We start from the raw sequence: 17,028 nt of genomic DNA on the forward strand, positions 1-17,028 counted from the left end.
TGATGCTGCTCTAAATTATACGAAGGCGCTACCAATCATGAATGAACTTGACGAAGTGCCTACAATGGTAGAGCTTGAAAAAGCTATTGATTCACTTCCATCTGACAAAGCACCAGGTAACAATAACATTCCACCTGAAGCTATCAAGCAAGGGAAGCCTGCCCTGCTTAAACCGCTGTACGAATTACTGTGTCTTTGCTGGGAGGAAGAAGGAGTACCTCAGGACATGCGTGATGCCACTATTGTGTCACTTTATAAAAATAAAGGGGACCACAGTGACTGTAATAGCTATAGAGGAATTTCTCTCTTGAACATCGTTGGAAAGGTTTATGCACGCATAATCCTAAACAGGCTACAGATACTTGCAGATCGTATCTATCCTGAATCACAATGTGGTTTCAGGGCTGGAAGATCGACGACCGATATGATATTTTCAGTCAGGCAGATTCAAGAGAAGAGTAGAGAACAAGGTCAACCTCTTTACATGATGTTCATAGATCTAACTAAGGCTTTCGATCTTGTCAGCAGGAAGGGCCTGTTCAAGCTACTACAAAAGATTGGATGTCCTCCAAAACTACTCAGCATGTTGATCTCTTTCCATTCCAACATGAAGGGAACAGTCTTGTATGATGGATCCTGTTCGGACTCCTTCTCTATCAACAGTGGTGTTAAGCAGGGCTGCGTCTTAGCACCAACTCTTTTTGGAATATTCTTCTCTATACTCCTGTCCTACGCTTTTGACACATCCATTGAGGGTGTCTATCTAAACACACGGTCTGACGGCATATTGTTCAATCTGGCAAGATTACGTGCGAAAACCAAAAGTAGGTCAGTGTTAATCCGAGAGATGCTTTTTGCAGACGATGCTGCTCTTGTTACCAACACCAAAGAAGCCTTACAACGTCTAAGTGACTGTTTTGCGAACGCTTGTGAACAGTTTGGACTTATAGTTAGCCTGCAGAAAACCAATGTCAGTGTTTAAGGTGCTGCAAATCCTGCTATCAAGATGAATGGTGTCACTTTAAAAATAGCAGATAATTTTATATACCTAGGCTCGACAATCAGCAATAAACTCTCGCTTGATGTTGAACTTGACAGGAGGCTTGGAAAGGCAAATACCATCATGGCTAAACTAGCAAAGCGAGTATGGGAAAACAACGCTCTTACTCAACATACAAAGATCCGAGTTTATCAGGCCTGCATTCTCAGCACTTTACTCTACGGAAGCGAGACCTGGACTACTTTTTTTTTTTTTTTGATCTGCTTGCGCTGTGGAAGGCGGCTGCATCTCCAGTAGCTCTGTAGTTCTAGATCTTTTAAACGTAATTTATCTTTATCTTTTATCTTTAATTATTATTATTATTTATTAGATCTTATAAACTTTTATTTTATCTTTTATCTTTTGTCTTTTATCTTTTTTATGTTTTCCTTGAAGACAGTGAATCCCTGTACATATCCAATGGATACTTTTGGCAGTTTTAAAAGACCAAGAGCCGGCTTTCTTACTTATTCGAGAGAGGAGCTGCTAACTCTGAAAACATCGGGGCGTACTGGTTTCCGACACTCCATTCCAGTGGAGCTGAGGAAGAATCCTCGGGGCTGCAAAGCGGGGGCTAAGCTAAAGGCTAAGCGAGAGGAAAATCGACGGCGCTACAAACCATCCATTCCTTCCGTCATCATGGGGAATGTGAACTCGCTGCCAAACAAGATCGACGAGCTTCATGGACTAAAAAGCCAGCGTGCATATCGAGAAAGCAGCCTGTTTATCTTCACGGAAACGTGGCTAAACAATCTGGTACCGGATGCTAACGTGGACCTGCAGGGATTCACCGCAGTGAGAGCTGACAGAGACACAAAAGCATGTGGGAAAAGCAAAGGTGGGGGGCTCATCATATACGTTAACAACCGCTTTGTGTAACCCGGGACACATCTCCGTGAAGAAAGTCTTGTGTTGCCCGGACCTGGAGCTACTAGCTGTTAGCCTCCGGCCATACTATCTGCCGAGGGAGTTCAGTCACGTGATCTCCCTCTGTGTTTACATTCCCCCGAGGGCAGATGTAGCCAGTGCATGTGAGATGACCCACGCCATCACATCAAGGCTACAGACAAAACATCCTGAGGCTTTTTTCATAATTTCTGGGGACTTTAATCATGCTACTTTGGACTAAACCTTAGCTGCTTTTTACCAGGCTGTGGATTGTCCCACGAGAAACAACAGGACAATTGACCTACTGTATGCTAATGTCAAGGATGCATACAAGGTCACACCCCTCCCCCCACTAGGGAAGTCTGACCACAATCTTGTCCATTTGCAGCCAAAATACACCCCCCTGGTCCAAAGGCAGCCTGTTAACACTTGCTCTGTGAGGAGATGGTCCCCTTAAATGGAAGATGCCCTCAGGGACTGCTACAACACCACAGACTGGGACGTGCTGCTTCCACAGGGTGAGGACATTGATGGGCTGACTCACTGTCTCACGGATTACCTCAACTTCTGTGTGGACGTGATCTTCCCTGCTAAGACTGTTCGGTGCTACCCTAATAACAAACCCTGGGTAACACAAGAGGTTAAAGCTGTCCTCAACAAGAAGAAAGCTGCCTTCAGGAGTGGAGACAGGGAGGCAATGAGAGCAGCACATCGGGAGGTGAAACAACGCGTGAGGGAAGCTAAGGACAGCTACAGGAAGAAGCTGGAGCAGAAGCTGCAGCAGAACAACGTGAGGGAGGTCTGGGAAGGTGTGAAAACCATCACAGGCCACAAGGCAAAGACCAGAGCTGTTGGGGGTACAATAGAGAGGGCCAATGAGATGAATAACTTCTTCAACCGGTTCAACCAGCCCGTGTCCTCTCCACCCCTCACTCCCCATCGCAGCCACCCCCTTTCCCCTCAACGCACCTCCCCCCCAGCCATGGCAACACCCCCCTTCACCACCTCTACGCAGACATTAATCATCTCTGCGGACCAGGTCAGAGGTCAACTGAGGAAGCTACAGCCTAGGAAAGCAGCAGGCCCAGACAAGGTGTGCCCCCGACTCCTGAAGACCTGTGCTGCAGAACTGGGTGAACCACTCCAGCGGATCTTCAACCTCAGCCTGCAGCTGGGGAGACTGCCCACCCTCTAGACGACGTCGTGCATCGTTCCAGTTCCCAAAAAGAACTGCCCCAGTAAGCTGAACGACTACAGACCAGTGGCGCTCACCTCTCATTTAATGAAGACAATAGAGCGGCTCTTTCTCAGCCTCCTCAGACCACAGGTGCAACATGCCCAGGACAGCTTGCAGTTTGCGTACCAGGCAGGCGTTGGTGTGGAGGATGCTATCCTTTACCTGCTGCACCGAGCCCACTCACACCTGGATAAGGGAAATGGCGCTGTGAGGATCCTGTTCCTGGACTTCTCGAGTGCCTTTAATACTATCCAGCCCCGCCTACTCCAGGACAAGCTGGACAGAATGCGAGTGGATCCCTGCCTGGTTGCCTGGATTTCAGACTACCTCACCGATAGGCCACAGTACGTCAGACTGAAGGACATCACATCTGACACTGTGATCAGCAGCACCGGAGCACCGCAGGGAACGGTGCTGGCCCCTCTTCTCTTCACCCTGTACACCGCTGACTTCTGCTACAACTCAGAGCTGTGTCACATCCAGAAGTACGCGGATGACACAGCCATCGTCGGGTGCATCAGGGACGGCAGAGAGGAGGAGTTTCGGAGGCTGGTGAGGGACTTTGTTGTCTGGTGCCACAGGAACCTCTTGCAGCTCAACCCTTCAAAGACCAAGGAGCTGGTCATTGACTTTGGGAGGTCGAGTCCAAGGTCACAACCTATTGTGATCGAGGGAGTCGAGGTACAGACCGTGGACTCATTCAAGTACCTCGGGGTGTGGGTGGACAACAAGCTGGACTGGACTGTTAACACGGACCACTTGTACAGGAAAGGACAGAGCAGGCTGTACTTCCTGAGGAGGCTGCACTCCTTCAACGTCTGTAAAAAACTATTGAGGATGTACTACCAGTCTGTGGTTGCCAGTGTTCTGTACTACATCGTAGTGTGCTGGGGGGGCAGTATATCTAAGAAGGACAGCTCCAGACTGGAGAAACTGATCAGGCGGGCCGGTTCTACGATCGGACTAAAACTGGACTCACTGGTGACGGTGGCAGAGAAGAGGACTGTGGAAAAACTAGTGAGCATCCTGGATGATGCCAGTCACCCTCTGCATACCGTTATCAGTAGCCAGAGGAGCCTGTTCAGTGCTAGACTGCTTCATCCCAAGTGCAGGACTAATAGACTAAAAAACTCCTTTGTCCCACACGCCATTAGACTGTACAACTCCTCTCTGGGAGGGAGGGGGGGTACTAGAATGACGGGGGATGCAAAACAATAACAGTGTAATACGTTTTCATAACATGGTCACTAATGCCTAGTTTCTCTTGTTATATTCTTATTTTACTGTTATATTTGTATTCTCATTGATGCTTTTTGTTTTTATTCTATTGTAATATTTTTCTATTTTGTTTTCATTTATACCCCAATTATTTACTTTTTTAAATTCGATCTCAAATCTGTACATTGCTGCTGGAATTTTAATTTTCCTGAGGGAACTCTCCTGAAGGAATCAATAAAGTACTATCTATCTATCTATCTATCTACTTACATGAGACAAGAGCGTCGACTTAACGCTTTTCACATGCGGTGCATCAAACGTATCCTTGGTATTAGTTGGCAGGACCATATTCCACACAGTGTCATTCTTCAGCGGGCTAATATCCATAGCATGAACTCTCTTCTTAGCCAGCACCGTCTTCGATGGCTGGGACATGTTCGGCGGATGGAGGACGGACGGCTTCCCAAGGACATTATGTATGGACAACTGGCTGCTGGTTCCAGACATGTTGGTCGTCCCTCCCTCCGGTTCAAGGACGCATGCAAGAGAGATCTAAAGGCGTGTAATATTCCCTTAGACGGGGTATCGCAGAGGCTGATTTGAGGAGAGGCCAGCTCGCAGAGGAGAAGAGAGACAGGAGGAAACATACTGCAAATACCATCGCACAGCAGGAGCGGGATGAAGTCTCTACACATGTTTGCACTAAGTGCAACCGGGACTGTCACTCAAGAATTGGCTTGTACAGCCATGCTAGGCGTTGTCAACAAACATGAATGTACCGTATCAACAAAACATCAAGTTAAAATGTGAAAATTATAATTAGATATGTGCATTGTATAATTACAACACTCATTAAAACTGAAAATATATTACTAATAATTGACTAAAATAGGATGACAAAACTATTTAAATAAAAAAAATAAAAAAATAAACTATTAATAATAATTAAAGTACCATTACAAAATTTAAATTTTAAAAAAAATAAATTAAATAAAAAATTAAACATCAAATCGAAATAAGTGTCTGACACAAGAGCGTAAATTAGCATGGTCATCTGTGACTAAGCTGCCAAAGAAGAGTAGGCTAAAGTTAAATTATTTAGTATGAACTAATTAAAGGGGCAGAGATTTAAGAGACATTTTAGCTTTTATATTTTATAAGATATATTTTTTGTAAGAACCACAATTAATAAATATATTTCAGTGAATAACTTATTGTTCAAATCTGTATATAAATATGTACATAAAGTGTTGTAATTATATTGTAAAATGGATGGATGGATGGATGGATGGACGTTTAAAACAAAACTGTTATTATACCTATAATACACATCAAGTTAAATAGCTTTGGTGTTGTTTTTATTGCTGCTACTTTGATTGTCCTTTGTTTACATACACCTTTGATATAAACATTAATCATTTGGCAGCACTCAAATATATAAAATACATAAATATAAAAATGTCAACACTTTAACAATATAGGAACAGTACAACAAAACCGTTAATTGTGAGAGAAGAAAACATATACAAATATAAAATGTGGATCTCCGCAGGCTGCTGTATCTCTCCAATACTGATACTATCCTTGGCATCCACATTATCGATATTTGACTCGATCCGCCCACCCTGGTAAACAAGACAGATGGCGGAATGCGTCCGCGCAGCTCATAAAGGACTCCCTCCTTCCCTGTGGAAGGACGGACTCTCGTGAAAAGAACGCCTGTTGCAAATAAACTAAGCAGCGTGGAGTTTAACCTGGGAGGATATCTGCGCACTTGTTGGACTGAAAACACGCACACGTACACGCACACGCACAGCTCCTCTTTCCCCAACCTGAACAACGCGGAGCTCCAGCAGCTTGTCTCGGACATCTCGACTGTTTTAAATCCGAACGGAACCGAGACGGTCCCCTCGAATGGCGCCTCACGGAGGATCCGGTGACCACCTTGGACGAACACACCGTACGAGAGGCCGAGGATGTCCGCGGAGGTCTGGAGAGGAGCAAGTGCTGAAGTAGTAGCGCTCAAGTCCTGGTGCCGATGACTCCTCCTACAGCGGATTTGGATCCTCTCTCTCTTTGGATTGGACAAGAACTCCATCTTGTCCTCGTCCAGGCCAGCAGATACAAGTTAAACACCGTCCCCGCTCAGATTTGCAATGCTTGTATAAACCAGGAATTACGGTAAAGGAGCCCATTCCAAAATAAGAGCCTGAATACATAATATGACCCCAATTACTATTGATTTGAGAGGAGTATGTCCAGCGACCCCGAAAGGGACAAGCTGTAGAAAATGGATGGATGTTGCAAACACTTGAGCAAGACACTTCAACCTTGCTCCTGATCCGTCGCCATCAGTGTGTGAATGTGTGTGAATGGGTAAATGTGGAAATAGTGTCGAAGCGCTTTGAGTACCTTGAAGTAGGGGTGTGGGGAAAAAATCGATTCGAATTCAAATCGCCATTCTCACGTTGTATCGATTCTCATTTTTCAAAAATCGATTTAATTTTTTATTTAATCAATCCAACAAAACAATACACAGCAATACCATAACAATGCAATCCAATTCCAAAACCAAACCCGACCCAGCAACACTCAGAACAACAATAAACAGAGCAATTGAGAGGAGACACAAACACAACATAGAACAATCCAAAAGTAGTGAAACAAAAATGAATATTATCAACAACAGTATCAATATTAGTTACAATTTCAACATAGCGGTGATTAAAATCCCTCATTGACATTATCATTGGACATTTATAAAAATAAAAAAATAAAAATGAACAATAGTGTCACAGTGGCTTACACTTGCATCGCATCTCATAAGCTTGACAACACACTGTGTCCAATATTTTCACAAAGATAAAATAAGTCATATTTTTGGTTCATTTAATAGTTCAAACAAATTTACATTTTTGCAATCACTTGATAAAACATTTACAATTATAAAAGCTTTTTACAAAAATCTACTATGCTTGCATGTCAGCAGATTGGGGTAGATCCTGCTGAAATCCTATGTATTGAATGAATAGAGAATCGTTTTGAATGGGAAAAATATCGTTTTAGAATCGAGAATCACGTTAAATCGAAAAAATCGATTAATAATCGAATCTTGACCCCAAGAATCGATATTGAATCGAATCTTGGGACACCTAAAGATTCGCAGCCCTACCTTGAAGGTAGAAAAGTGCTCTACAAGTATAACCCGTTTACCATTTAATCCAAATCGGATACGAGTAGCAGAGGAATTATTCATGTATTCATTTTAATTTGATTTAAATCTATTCCATTTCATCTGTATTATTTTATTTATGTATTTTTGTTTTCTTTTTATCGTAACATCTGGAGATTTCAATGATTTTGAAACGTCACAAAAAATGCTCTAGACCAGTGGTCCCCAAACTACGGCTCGCGGGCCAGATAAGGCCCGCCAGCGTCCAAAATCAGTCTCGCGGGTAGTCCTGACAAAAAAATAAATATATATTATTATTATTATTTTTTAAATTATAATCTTTTTAATCTGTCCTTTCTAGCCCATCCATCAATCCATTTTCTACCGCTGTTACGCTCAAGGTATTCTAGCCGTTCTGGCAAATCATATTTGACATAATTACATACGTACGTAACACATGCACGCACATTAGCTGTAGATGTAGGCTAATAATAGCAATTTGGATAGCTTACATTAGCTGTCATTGAGTGTATATTCTAGCACAGGGGTCCCCAAACTACGGCCCACGGGCCAGACTCTGCCCACCAGTGTCCAAAATCCAGCCTGCGGGTAGTCCTGAGTAAAAAAAAGTATATATATATATATATATATATATATATATATATATATATATATATATATATATATATATATATATATATATATATATATATATATATATATATATATTAGGGCTGCAACAAATAATTGATTAAATCGATTAAAATCGATTATTAAATAGTTGGCGATTAATTTAGTCATCGATTCGTTGGATCTATGCTATGCGCATGCGCAGAGGCAATTTTTTTATTTTATTTTTATAAACCTTTATTTATAAACTGCAACATGTACAAACAGCTGAGAAACAATAATCAAAATAAGTATGGTGCCAGTATGCTGTTTTTTCCCCCAATAAAATTCTGGAAAGGATAGACATGTAGTTTGTCTCTTTTATCCGATTATTAATCGATTAATCAAAGTAATAATCGACAGATTAATCGATTATCAAATGAATCGTTAGTTGCAGCCCTAATATATATATATATATATATATATATATGCATATACATATATTTATATACCGTATATTACCAAATAAACGCCATTGTGCAAATAACCGCCCATGTCCCAATAGCCGCCCGGGGTCTGACCCCATTTTGTGAATTAACCGCCTCTTCCTAATAACCGCCCATGTCCAAATAGCCGCCCATGGGCTGTTATTTGCATAATTTAGATTAAAATCATATTGATTTCATTAAACCCAATTTATAAGATAAAAGGAAAAGCAAAGGTGCAGTAATTCTGGTAATTACGGTAACAGCAGATGTTACATGGGGATTCTGGGTAATCAACATATTGCAAAGGTTTACCGCATATAGCGTAACACACACTCAACGACAACAACAAATCCACGAGGAAAAGTTTCAACATGGCAGGCAACAGTAGCAGTGAGTTGAATGAACAGGATACCGGTACACCACAACTGATGGACGGGAATACTTTAAGGGGGAAGAAGAACAGAAAGTTTGACTTAAAGTTCAAGCTAGCGGTTGTGAAGTATGCGGAGCAGAATTCTGGTTTGGCAGCGGCCAGGCAGTTTAACGTTGACCAAAAACGTGTACGAGAATGGAAACAAAAAAAGGGAGAACTGCTATCTCAGTCTGCCATCGATGGAAAACGGGCTCGCTTATCTGGTGGAGGTAGGAAGAAAGTGAGCGACGAGCTTGATGCTAATTTGTGTCAGTGGATACATGACGAATGCTGCTTTATTTAAAACTTAGAGTACTGTAGCCTTTATTTTATTTAAGTGACAGTATTATTGTTCTGTTTTGATGGTGGCTTTTATACTTTAGTACTTGGTACCATAATTTTATTTTTCCCGGTAGGCTGCTTTATTTAAAAAGTTTATTTATTTTTAGTATTGGTATTCTATTTGACAATTGTTGCACTACTGCCATGTTGAGGCCTTGATGATCTCTTGTTTTTTGTTTGTATGTTTACAATAGCTTTTACATTTAAAGTTTTTTGTATGAAAAAAAAATACTGGACAGTAACCATTGTAACCAAATAATGGCCTGGTGCAGGCTGGTGCAAAAATAAATAAAAGCCTTGTGCAAATAACCGCCCATGTCCTAATAGCCGCCCGGGGTCTGACCCCATTTTGTGAAATAAACGCCCGGGCTACTATTTGGTAATATACGATATTTTTTTAAATTATAATTTCTTTAATCTGTCCTTTCTAGCCCATCCAGCAATCCATTGTCTACCGCTTGTTACTCTCGGGGTCTCCTAGCCGCTCTGGCACATAATGCATTTTCCCCAAAGATAACGTGACGTCATCACGCTTTCAGTCAATTAGTGCACCAGGAAAAAAAATTGCGAAATCCTTGGGGAAACGTAAAATAGACTCAGAGTGTTGAGTTTGTAGACATCAGTGGACATGACTCTTTTTTTTTTCAGTGTAAGGAAAAGGCAATTTGTCTAATCTGCAATGAAACAGATTATATACATACATAAATATATAGCCCAGCCACTTGCCAAATTTTTTTAACCCAATGCGGCCCCCGAGTCAAAAAGTTTTGGGACCTCTGCTCTAGACTAGCGCCTTTCTATTATTTTCAGTCATGACCCCCATGAGGCACAGAAATGTCACCACGACCACCTGATTTGAATTATTATTGACAATTTGATTAGAATTATTTACTTATCCGTACACTAGATTATTACAATGAGCTTTGATCAAATCTGCAACAACTAAAAACCCAAAAATACTTATGCGAAACTCACACGGAACATAGTCCGCAGAGGTACGCGCATGTACCGCCAAGCTTGGGATGGGAATTGATCCGATTTTCCGGTTCCGATTCCACTTATGATTCTGCCTACCGATTGGGTTCTTTGATCTCTTATCGATTGTCATTTGGATAAAACATATAACAAACAAGTGGATTCACAGTAACTTTGTTTAGTTTAGAAGAAACATTATTGTACAAACTTAACAGTGAGGTCTTAAGAGGCAGAAAACCCTCAAGGGGTGTCAGGGTGAGGGTTTCGCAGAAAAAAAAGTTTTTGCAAATATCTAATACAATAATAAAATGAATAGTTTACTGTAGAAATAAACAACATATTTACTTGAAATATTGAAATATTTTCAGAACAATATCAGAGCTAACCACTCAAAATTAAAACTATTAAAGTGAATTAATTAACTCATATTATATTCTACATATAATGAATGTTCATATTCACCTTGGAGAAAGCAAACCACCAAGTTTAATTAAATAGTGGTATTTCAGTTTGAGCACATAATAAGATAAGGCCCCTTAGTTTGACATTCACAGGTGGATTGGATCACTTCTCGTAGGAAAGAGGCCCTAATTGGGACTTCGGAATGCAAAAGTGATAACCATATCCTTGAGAGAAGACTACCTGTCTAGCTCAACGCCAACATTTGAGTTATGACTTAAAGCAGTTGTTTTCCAGACACTTACACGCGAATATCTCCTTTTATGGTTAGGATGTGCTGTCCTGACATAACACACACCCAGACCAAGAAAGAAGGAATATATAACTGATGGTTTGGCTTCTCCAGGTGAGGAGTCCTTCAATTTTTGACCGGAGTTCCTCCGGGTACTGCAGACCTGTATAATGACGCCCGCTTGTAATAAAGCAACTTTTCGTTCAGTAAAGCGTCTCCGACATCTCTTTTGATTCTGCCGCACTGCCGTGTCATCCTTCTGTCCGGACGAGGATGACAAGACCAGAAATACACTTCACTATGTCAGATAGTAACAAATATACTGTAAGCAAGTCAAGTCCAATAAAAGTGTGCATCGTGCAATTCTGCAACCATCAGCTTCAAACAGTAATCATTGTTTTGCGGAAAAATAAGCATATCCGTTTTTTCAAGAAGGAAATTAGATTTTTCTGACTAATTACAGTGTCTCCGCTTTGGAGCACAATTCTCAGACAAGGAGGAGGCGTGTGCAGCCTGCCAGTCTAACGCTGTTTTGCCACGATTTGCACGATAAGTATTCATTTCATGTTTACAGCAATAACAGCAGCTTTTACAATGAGTTGCAAACATGAGAGGTAGCATTAGTTAGTTAGTTAGTTAGTTAGTTAGTTACCTGCAGTACATCGCTAACATTGGTGTCGCTGCTGCTGGTGAGGATTCACTTTCGGCTTGGGCGGAATCGAGAATGCGTCACTTATTCAAAGTTTTCACGTTTTGTGTGCTAATGTTTCTGGTAGGGTTGTATGGTATACCGGTACTGATATAGTATCACGGTACTAATGAATCAAAAACGGTACTGTACTCTATTTGAAAAGTCGTCACGTTGCTGGTTTTACAAGCAGAGGAGCATGTTCGGCAGCGCACAATCACAGAGTACTTACAAGCAGACACAATGTGTAGAAGGAAAAGGGAGAATGGAAGCATTTTTGGCCTAAAAACTGCCACGCGGGATGACAATTTAGAGTGAAAAGCAAATTTTATTTTCACTCGCATACAAAACATTCTAATTTGGATTGTTTCCCTGGCTTTGAGACTCTCCCGAAGGACAGTGCGGCGAAGACACCTGCTGTTGTTGACTTTGGACTGACTATCGGCTGCACAACACCAAGGCCGCGGAACAGAGACACGCGGCAGGCTTACAAACACACATGCATCCACAAAAGTATACGCCACACACACATACCCCACCGCCCATCCAACGCCCTTGACGCGAATCCCTTAGGGGTGATGGACGGATGCAGTGTCCTACGGTTACTGTACAGCCCACGATATCTTCTGAGCCAAACCGTCCCCTAATCTAATCCCTTACTCAGCGCAACACCTTAATCCCTGACCCTAAACCCTAAATCTAACCCTAACCCCTTCATTCTTAACCCTAACCCTTACCAAACAACAAACAAACTGAATAGTGCCTACATGATTTTACAGGCAAGTAGCTTTTAGGGTCAAATGACTCCACAGGATTGCTATTGGGACTCATCTCCTGTACTTAGTTTAAGGTGGCTTCCCCTTGCTGTGATTTTAGCCTTGAGGAAAGTTTTTTTTTCCAGCATTAAAGGACTGTGAGTGTTCAGTCTTTCAGGTTCAAACTGCTATAATATTCCCTTGTAGGTCTGGGTGATATGGACCAAAAATAAAATGTCAGATTTTTACACAAAAAAATGGATGAACTATTTTTTGCAATTTTTTTCCCTACAATTTAAAGAAACCAATAAATACAAATGATACATATAATTACCTAAAAACAATTTTTTATTTTATTTGTTCAAAAACAATTAGTTTGAAATGACACAGCATACACTGCATCACTCTTAGCAAAATTCTGATTTGCATGATGTTCTTTTTAGGCCAGATATAATTTGTACGTTTTATGCAATAATTTTCAAAAAATTTAATTAAAAGCTTTTCTGGGAGGCAATGCTTTAGTCTTGAACAAATTACTTCTGTTAACAAAAATGTAGCATTGTACATTGCATGCATATAAATAATAATTTCCAATGTTGAGATTAATAAAGTGCAAACTTAAAACTTCTGTCTTGAATTACAAACCCCGTTTCCATATGAGTTGGGAAATTGTGTTAGATGTAAATATAAACGGAATACAATGATTTGCAGATCATTTTAAACACATATTTAGTTGAATATGCTACAAAGACAACATATTTGATGTTCAAACTGATAAACATTTCTCTTTTTGCAAATAATCATTAACTTTAGAATTTGATGCCAGCAACACGTGACAAAGAAGTTGGGAAAAATGGAAATAAATACTGATAAAGTTGAGGAATGCTCATCAAACACTTATTTGGAACATCCCACAGGTGAACAGGCAAATTGAGAACAGGTGGGTGCCATGATTGGATATAAAAGTAGATTCCATGAAATGCTCAGTCATTCACAAACAAGGATGGGGCGAGGGTCACCACTTTGTCAACAAATGCGTGAGCAAATTGTTGAACAGTTTAAGAAAAACCTTTCTCAACCAGCTATTGCAAGGAATTTAGGGATTTCACCATCTACGGTCCATAATATCATCAAAGGGTTCAGAGAATCTGGAGAAATCACTGCACGTAAGCAGCTAAGCCCGTGACCTTCGATCCCTCAGGCTGTACTGCATCAACAAGCGACAACAGTGTGTAAAGGATATCACCACATGGGCTCAGGAACACTTCTGAAACCCACTGTCAGTAACTACAGTTGGTCGCTACATCTGTAAGTGCAAGGTAAAACTCTCCTATGCAAGGCGAAAACCGTTTATCAACAACACCCAGAAATGCCGTCGGCTTCGCTGGGCCTGAGCTCATCTAAGATTGACTGATACAAATTGGAAAAGGGTTCTGTGGTCTGACGAGTCCACATTTCAAATTGTTTTTGGAAACTGTGGACGTCGTGTCCTCCGGACCAAAGAGGAAAAGAACCATCCAGATTGTCATAGGCGCAAAGTTGAAAAGCCAGCATCTGTGATGGTATGGGGGTGTATTAGTGCCCAAGACATGGGTAACTTACACATCTGTGAAAGCGCCATTAATGCTGAAAGATACATACAGGTTTTGGAGCAACATATGTTGCCATCCAAGCAACGTTACCATGGACGCCCCTGCTTATTTCAGCAAGACAATGCCAAGCCACGTGTTACATCAACGTGGCTTCATAGTAAAAGAGTGCGGGTACTAGACTGGCCTGCCTGTAGTCCAGACCTGTCTCCCATTGAAAATTTGTGGCGCATTATGAAGCCTAAAATAGCACAAGGGAGACCCCCGGACTGTTGAACAACTTAAGCTGTACATCAAGCAAGAATGGGAAAGAATTCCACCTGAGAAGCTTAAAAAATGTGTCTCCTCAGTTCCCAAACGTTTACTGAGTGTTGTTAAAAGGAAAGGCCATGTAACACAGTGGTGAACATGCCCTTTCCCAACTACTTTGGCACGTGTTGCAGCCATGAAATTCTAAGTTAATTATTATTTGCAAAAAAAAAATAAAGTTTATGAGTTTGAACATCAAATATCTTGTCTTTGTAGTGCATTCAATTGAATATGGGTTGAAAAGGATTTGCAAATCATTGTATTCCATTCATATTTACATCTAAAACAATTTCCCAACTCATATAGAAACGGGGTTTGTATATTGCTCAAGCCTAATCCCTCAGCAAACAAGAGTACAGTACAATATGGATATACACCAAGGTGGACCGTATGTGCCAACTTCCTCACTTTCATGACCAACAAGCAATTGCCTCTTCTATCATTTCAAACAGCTGCGTAACACTCAGTCAGGCACAAGATAACATATGTCGTTATTTACCACAATCACAAGGGTCATTAAAGCTCCTCCATTTGTCAACCAGCATTTAAAATACCAAGGTCTTGTGCCCACTCACTGGCAACAGCATCGCATCGTGAAGCTGGGATTGGTTTCCTCCATGCGTTTACTTGTGTGTGTGTGTGTGTGTGTGTGTGTGTGTGTGTGTGTGTGTGTGTGTGTGTGTGTGTGTGTGTGTGTGTGTGTGTGTGTGTGTGTGTGTGTGTGTGTGTGTGTGTGTGCATTCATTAGCCGGATGACAGATAGTAACATGAACAGACCAGCTGGCAGAAAGTAAACACAATCTGCTTCTTCCTTTAGATTGTACTACATACACATGTACAGTGAATGCAATGTTCGCTGCTAGTTCCAATGCTAATGTCTTTATACACTCACTGCGTATTTTATAAATACATGTTTAACTAGATACAGTGCAAAGCTTAACTAAATATATAGATTCTGGACACATTTAACCAGTTACAGACCAGTTGGACATATTTGAGCAACATTTTAGAAGCAGTTAAATTACTTTTGTGAAAGCCCCTCTGTATAAAACATTTCAATCTAGTTTTTGGTAAAATCACAGTACTAAAATCACTTAAAACTAATCAAGGTTTAAGACGATCTCTGAGTCAGCATGGACAATAAAACTCTGACCAAGCTTACTTTCCAAAGTGCGACCTGCTAGCAGGTTGTTTTTATTGGCCCTTGGCATATTCTAAAATATAACTAATTCATGATTAATGAGCTGTATTACATTTTATACTACTTTGCGTTGGGACCTATAATTACTGCCAAAGGTGCATCAACAAAGTATTGAGCAAAGGCTGTGAATACTTATGCAAGATTCTTAGTTTTTTTCTTTTAAAGAATACTTTTTAAAAATCATGTTGTCATTATGAGGTGTTGTGTGTAGAGTTTGGAGGGGAAAATAAATCGATTCCATATATTTTGTGTTCTATCATCCTCCTTTCTCCCACCGTTTCTCTTTTGATGTTCACAGGCCAGCTGGAGGTGTGTCATTGGGACGCACCTGAGGCTGATTGTCTCATCAGATGGCTTGCAGCTGGGAAACGCCAGTTCTTTCATCCGTGTCCTCCGTGTCTCTTGCAGATGTCATGACTAGAGACGCATACAGAGTACCAGTATTTCTTAGTACCGGTTCCTAATTGGGTCGGTCCTCCTGGACCGTGAAGATTCTGGACTGACGGTACTGCTATCTGTATTTCTTTACCCAATTGAGCGTCGTAATTGTGACACGCTATCACATTTGGTTCAGCTGCCACTGCATACACATAACAAATCAGCTTGTAATAATAACAAATAGGAAGCAACACCACAGAAAAGTTTGGAACACCACAATTCATCTTCAAAAGTCCCTCAAAGTCACACACGCTAATAAGAGTTGTACAGTTTTAAGTGAACGCTACTTAACTCATGACCGCCTCTACCACGCTTCATCAACCGTCCTTATAGCGATCCATTAATCCCCAGGTCTCAAATGAGTGAACAATTGAAGGATTCCAATAATCCATAAAGTTGCTTTGATACAAGATAAAATCCGCAGACAGGTCCATAGTCGCAATCTGGCGTCACTCCATCGTGGCGCGTTTTTGACGTGGCATTAAAAGCGTACTGAAATAAAAAAAAATGTATTCAAACGGGGATAGCAGATCTATTCTATGTGTCATACTTGATCATTTCGCGATATTGCCATATTTTTGCTGAAAGGATTTAGTACAGAACAACGACGATAAAGATCGCAACTTTTGGTATCTGATAAAAAAAGGCTTGCCCCTACCGGAAGTAGCGTGACGTAGTCAATTGAACATATACGCAAAGTTCCCTATTGTTTACAATGATTGCCGCATGAAGTGAGAGAGATTCGGACCGAGAAAGCGACGATTTCCCCATTAATTTGAGCGAGGATGAAAGATTTGTGGATGAGTAAAGTGCAAGTGAAGGACTAGTGGGGAGTGGAAGCGATTCAGATAGGGAAGATGCTGTGAGAGCCGGGGGTGACCTGATATTCAGCTGCGAATGACTACAACAGTAAATAAACACAAGACATATATATACTCTATTAGCCACAACACAACAGGCTTATATTTAATATGCCA

The 17,028-nt window shown here is 41.1% G+C and overlaps 1 protein-coding gene across 4 annotated transcripts in view; it reads right to left on the bottom strand.

Moving 5' to 3' along the window:
- dmd (dystrophin) overlaps nt 1–17,028 on the bottom strand; it is a 565,648-nt gene that overhangs the window by 503,315 nt on the left and 45,305 nt on the right. The window contains exon 1 of one of the 4 annotated variants that reach the window (XM_062054061.1): nt 6,215–6,371. The exons of the other annotated variants lie outside the window; for them this stretch is intronic. The gene's annotated coding sequence lies outside the window, so the exon portion shown is untranslated. Of the gene's footprint in view, nt 1–6,214; nt 6,372–17,028 lie in introns of those variants that run through there. 4 annotated transcript variants of the gene reach the window in all.

Source organism: Entelurus aequoreus, linkage group LG07, assembly GCF_033978785.1.
Source record: "Entelurus aequoreus isolate RoL-2023_Sb linkage group LG07, RoL_Eaeq_v1.1, whole genome shotgun sequence".
NCBI lineage: Eukaryota > Metazoa > Chordata > Actinopteri > Syngnathiformes > Syngnathidae > Entelurus > Entelurus aequoreus.